Raw genomic sequence first — 6518 nt, 5'->3', positions numbered from 1 at the left:
AAAAGAAGAAGAAAAAGAAAAACCAAGAGAAAAAAAATCCTTGGTATATCTGGAGGTGTTATGGTTGAGATCCTGTAACAATGGTGAAAGGTGGTTGCATAAGAACCATTAATTTCCAGGAGGAATGGGATAAACCGGCTTAGATTGGCCTCTGAAGTGACCAGGAGTCTCATGGCTCCTGTAGAAACCCTTCTGTTTCTATGGAATTAGAGGCTGAGGCAAGGGCCTGACACAAGCCAGGCACTCACTCTACCATGGAGACACAGGCCTTGTCCTTAAAAACAAATGCACTTTGAGATGAGATCTCTCTGAGCTGCCTAGGCTGACCTTGAACTTGCTCTGTGGTCTAGCCAGGCTTTGAATTTGTGATCTTCACGCTTCAGCCTTCTCAGTGATGGATTACAGAGACCTGAACCACCAAGCCTGGCACAGACAGACACCCTTAAGTGCTTGGCAGTTTCTGCTTTTACTGCACACTTCTTCCCTTCAGTTATCCTTTAAACCATCTGAGCAGTGTGAAGCAGGAGATGAAACTGGTTAAAACCAAATGGGTAACCATAGCTTGGAGGAAATCCATCTGTTATGTGGCTTTCACTCATGCTTGCCAGAGTTAGAAATAAGGCAAACTGCTTACCATTGCCACGTATGGATCTGCCAGTCTGTGTCATCAGCAGAATTTTCCTAGGTAAAAGCAGACCACCTAATAATGCTAATTAGCACCCCATAATCAATCTTCATGTCTTCCAAAAGTATTGGTGAGCATCTACAGCCTCTGAGACACTGCTCCCTGGTAGGTTACAAACCAAGAAGGAGGCAGTTTTGGTCCAGGATGCTAAGTCCAGACCATACACAGAGGGGAGCTTGCAGATCTGGTACCGGGGGCTGGAGAGGAAAAGTTGTCCTCTAACAGGGTCGGGTTAGAGTCTTAAAGAGCAATGACAGCCAAGAGGAAGAGAAAAGTGGGGGAACTGCCTCCCCATCAGCTTCTCTTTCCACCTCCGCCACCTCGCCTCAACCCTTCACATCAGGACAGAAGTTCCTGACATGAGCGTTTACCCTCTCTGTGTCTTCTCTGTCTGTCTCAGGGAACTGCAGATGAAAGAGCACCCCTCATACGAACCTAATGGGACTTACCTGTTGCCTGAGCTTGGTGAGAGAATGTGAGAACTGCCCTGACTGGACCAGGACAGGGGAAACCCTGCATCCTCATGGGCTCCTGGCCTGTCAAGAAGGAAGCATAGCACTGGCTAGCGAGAAGCCCCTCCTGGTCAGAGGGAAATGAGCAGGGTGACATGGCTGGCAATTCTGCTTTATAAAATCGTGTCTCTAAAACTGTGTTCATGTGTCTAGGAAGTATTTAATAAACTTGTGTAGAAACTTTTTGTGGTTGGGCCCTGGGAGCTGAGGGGACTTCGTGACCCCCTGTTGTAGATACAATGTCTGAATCGCTCGTTCATGTTCCGTGGCCTGACCCGATTCAGTGTACTTCATTCTCCAAACTTTGTGTTCAGAGTATGTGTGTGTTTTCTGTTGTTGTTCCCTGTTCACCTCCTTACACAGAAAGATGTGGTACCCAGGGTAGAATCGCAGCTTCATACAGTGTACCAAGCTAACGGGACTGCTTTCTTCTGTACAACATTACATTTTGCATCTCGCTCTAATCTTCAGGAAAATAACTCAAGTCTTTTGACTGGTTTATAGTGTGTTAGGAATCAAGTAGGGGAAGGGGTGGGGTGGGGTGGTGTCTGTAAGTAGACGGCATTGAGCTCCTGAGGATTTTTAGTTGTGCTTTTGTGAAGCAAGAGGTTGCACTGGGAATGTTGGTGAGGGTAAGGCAGATAGTTCATTTAGAATAGAGTTCAGTGTTAGTTATGGCATCTATAGGCTAACTGTCATTTTTAGTCAGAGACGTCTGGGTGTAGAATATGCTGCTGAGAGGACAGAATCAGTGACTCCTAACCCCCTCCCTCCAGGCTTCTCTGCCACATAGGACAGTGACACGGGATGACAGTGTCTGCAAATATTGAGGGGTTATTTGTAAAATGACGAATGGTGGAAGTCCATCTGCCCGTAGCTTACATTACAGATAGATCCAGGAAGTGTGCACAGGCTAGAGAGGCATTTCTTCTGGACCCAAGCCGGTGTTTCATGGCTCCCTGTCACTAAGTGCCCTCTGCTTCCTGTGACAATCACTTTTCTGACAGAGCAAGAAATGTTAGACTGCTAGTCAGAGGCACTTCAGATAAGGAGTCGAGCAGCCAGGCTGCTTCTCTTTGGAAGGCAATGGCTTCCGTGTAGGACTAAGGACATTAGTGTCACAGCCGTCAGACCTCAGCTATCCTGGAGGGCAGAGTCCATGATTCTCAGAGTCCACCACTTTGGGGGTTTTTGTTTGTTTTACTTTTTATTTTTTTATTTTATTTTTTTTTATTTTTTTTATTTTTTGGTGGCTTAGTTTTTAAGACAGGATTTCTCTGTGTAGCGCTGGCTGTCATGGAACTCGCTCTATAGACCAGACTGGCCTCGAATTCACTGACAGCCTCGGCCTCCTAAGTGCTGGGATTAAAGGCTTACACCATTGATTTTTTTTTTCCAATGAACCCTATACATTATCTGGCTAGCTGTTTATAGAATTACCTGAAAACTGAATTTTAGTATATTTAAATTTTTTTAAAAACTGAGATGTCACATACATATTAGAAGTAAAACATTGCTTTAATATACAGGCCCAAAATTTCCTCTATTGACACAAAGCAATACACAATGTTTCCCTTTTTAAAAAAAAAAATGTTGGTAGTTTTTGAGACCAGGTTGGTGTAGTCTTGACTGTTCTGGAAGTCACTATGTAAACTAGGCTGGCCTTGAACTCAGAGATCTGCCTGCCTTGTGTCATGAGTGCTGGGATCCATGAGCCACCATGCTTGGCTGATGGTTCCCTTCTAGAGAGACAGCTTGTTAAAATTTCACCTTTCCTACTAACCAAAGTAAAAAAATTAGATACCCCAAATCACCAATATGTGAAACTAAACTGAAAATATCTGACCTTTAGTAATGACAAATATTTTTAGACTTTGTCAATATTTAACTGAGTAGTTGGCACATCTTAGTCTTCATGCTTCATGACAGGGTCTCACTCTGTAGCTCAGGCTGGCTTGGAACTCACTATGTAGCATAGCTTGACCTTGAATTTATAGTGAGCCCGTCTCAGCCTCCCAAGTGCTGCTATTACAGGCACGCACTACACCTGTCTGTCTTTATGCAACTACTTATCCACACTAATAAATTGATAAGCTAGTGCATACTAATTGGTTCATTCCTATTTTCAGGATATAATCATCTCTAAGGAGATTTTTAAACACAGAAGTTATAGCAGTTAGTGATGTACATAGTAGATAGACATGATTGCACATAGAAAAGGAGACCAAAAACAGATTGATCCTTTATTAGTGCCATGGTTGTGAATAGCAGTGGTTCATTTGGTGTTTTCTTTCTAAAAGGTCCATGGCAAACCCACAAGGCACAGTCAGAATTGTAGGTTGATTAACAACAAATCTACCCTTTCAGTGTGGGGCTGAAAATAGCAAGCTGTTCCCTGTGTTCGTTCTTCTGAGGGCATTCTCCTGGACGGGCCCCAAAGGCTGTGGCCATCATCATTCTCACGACACAGAGTGGCAGGGCACTGGGAGTGCACAGGGTGGGGGACGGGCGGGGGATGGGCATTTCCACATAGGCTCTAGGCTCTGCCCAGAGACTTCACTTCCTTGTGCTCTACAAAGATCACTAACGGTCAAATGGGACAAGCACTACACAACTAACCCCTATTGGGGTTTTTGCTTAAGGGGGATAACTTTTAACTTGTTTGCAGTGTGAATTCTTCAGAAGACCCTCTGAGCATTGTTACTGGTGTAAATCGCTTGTGCCTGCCTGGCTTTAAAAAGACTGACCAGAATGCTCTTCATGTGGCTTACAGAGTTGGTTCGTTTGTTGTGCTTCTTGACCTGGTTTTATTTCTACCCATAATACAATGAAATGTTTCACTAATTAAAGAAAGTTTCTATAAAGTTTCACTGTGAACTGTCTCTCATTGGATGGCGTTTCAGTTGAGACGTTTTCCTCCTCAGTGTTTTCTTTGGAGGCTTGGAAGCCTTTGATGGTGAAAGGAACATTAATAACAAACACCGAAGCAAGCCTAAACTAAGGGGACAGCTGTTGTCTGATTAGCTGCTCAGCCTCCAGGTTAGAACAGGCTCCTTGGTCTAGAACTGCTCTCTAGCTGGACTTAAGAGGACCTCTCCATCTCCTCTCTTTCTTCCCCTCCTCCCTCTCTCTCTGCCTCTTTCCCCAGCTGGGAACTGCTTTCCACAAGCCCTTTCCTCATCTTGTCTTTCCAGCCATCCCCTCAGTGCTTTTTCCCCAAGTCCTATCATCCCTCCACTGCCATCCTTACCTTGGGCTGCCTCTAACCACATCAACTGAAATGCTCACAGCCCACCAAGAAGAAGAAGACCCTCACAGCTAGGAGATCAGACACTACTGGGGGCCTGGGGCTTTTGATTCTGGGGACATTTAGTAAAAAACTATTAGTCCTAAAATTCTGATTACCTTTAAAACATCCCGGCCCAACCACATCTAAAATCAGAGTGGAGCAAAAGCTGTCATCAGGTTTCCTGTCAGTGTTACAGATGTCCTTATGTGTGAAGGGACTTGGGCCCTAGTATATGTCCTTTCTAGGAACCCCAAACCCAATCTCAGCTGCTTGTATCACAAGGGAAGCTCTTCATACTGACTTCTTCTGACCCAAAGCTATACAGACACACATTAGACTACATACCAAACCTATCCCAAATGTCTCAAAGCTAGGATTATAACAATCCAGAAAATATATTCAAAAGACCAATAAGTATATTAAAACATATGCCTAGGAACAGTATTTAATGTCTAATATAGGATAAGAGCCACAAAATACAAAGTATAGAAACATGCCTATTGATTTATCAAAAGATAAAAGTCTCATTTCCAGTAATGACTTCATTCCTTCACTTACCAATGATAAAAAAAGATTTTAAACACCTTTAAAATACGCTATACACACTATAAACTTGACTTCTTTGACATGTACAGTGCAATGATTAGGAAACTGACTGAACTGTATACATTTTCACCATCTCAATGAAACCTATGCTAGCTTATAGACATACCCCTGGCAACGACTAATCTACATTCTGCGTGTAGAGACTTGCCTTTCTCAGACATTTCCTATAAATACAGTCATACTGTGTGTGATACCACACTGTGCAATTTCTATGTTGTACCTCTATGCTCACAACAGTGTGTTTGAATAAAAAGTACCTACTTGATGCCTCATGCTATACATGTCAAAGAGGAGCACGGAGATTATAGTTTAGTGGGGAAAGGAGTGACTGCATAGTCATACAGGCAAGGGGATTCAGCCATCACTTACGATGGTGACATACAGATCTGAGACTGACTAGGGGCTGGCCTTGGGACGGAGGGAGTAGGATGAGCCAGGAGCAGGAGGGAACAGGTTTACTACAATTGGGAGTTTGACTGAGAATGACCCTGTAGGCCCATATGTTTGGATGGCTAGTTCTCAGTGGACTGTTTAAGAAGGGTTCAGAGGTGTGGCCTTGTTGGAATAGGTATGATAGAGGGGGGTAGGCCTTGAGGTTTAAAAAGTTCATTCCAGGCCCAGCCTGTCTCTGTTTCTCCCTGTGCTCTGTCTCTACACCACCACACCCCAGCCACTACCCGAACTCTCTCTGCTTGCTGCTGCCTGGGGCTCAGATGCAAACTCTCAGCTACTCCTCCTCTGTCATGCCTGCCTGCCACAATGATAATAGATGAACCCTTAGAAATGGTGACGGTGGGTAAGAGCACCCGACTGCTCTTCCGAAGGTCCAGAGTTCAAATCCCAGCAACCACATGGTGGCTCACAACCATCTGTAACGAGATCTGGCGCCCTCTTCTGGAGTGTCTGAAGACAGCTTATAATCAATAGAAATGGTGACGGTCTCTTTATTAATCGTTTCCTTATGTAGGTTGCTTTGGTCAGGGTCTCTTCAAAGCAATACAAAAGTAACTAAACCACTACACAGGACCAGGGTATTTGACTGGGATTCAGGAGGGAAAGACCAATGGGCAGTGAGGCTAGGAAGGAAGCAGGGGCCATGTTATGTCAGGGCTTCTCAGGCCATGTTCAGGATTTGGGTGTTTTGCCTTATATCAAGATCAATTGGAAATGATTGGAGGTTTTCAATAGACATGCGCAGGAAGGTGGGTAGACACCATGCTTGATTAGGAAGACCCTTGCTAGCTACAGGGTGAAGAGTGAATTGAGAGAGCTGACATAAACTGTGGGCTCAGTTAAGAGGCTGGCTCGGTCCATACTTCAGTTTTACTTTTTTGGGAGAGTTGGGTTTTTTTTTTTTTTTTTAAGTTTTTACTTGGTGAGTTCTTAACATTTATATGCCAACTCTTCTATGGAGTTTTTCATTTCT

This window comes from Mus caroli, chromosome 5 (assembly GCF_900094665.2).
Source record: "Mus caroli chromosome 5, CAROLI_EIJ_v1.1, whole genome shotgun sequence".
Classification (NCBI taxonomy): domain Eukaryota; kingdom Metazoa; phylum Chordata; class Mammalia; order Rodentia; family Muridae; genus Mus; species Mus caroli.
This window is presented reverse-complemented; position numbering follows the sequence as displayed.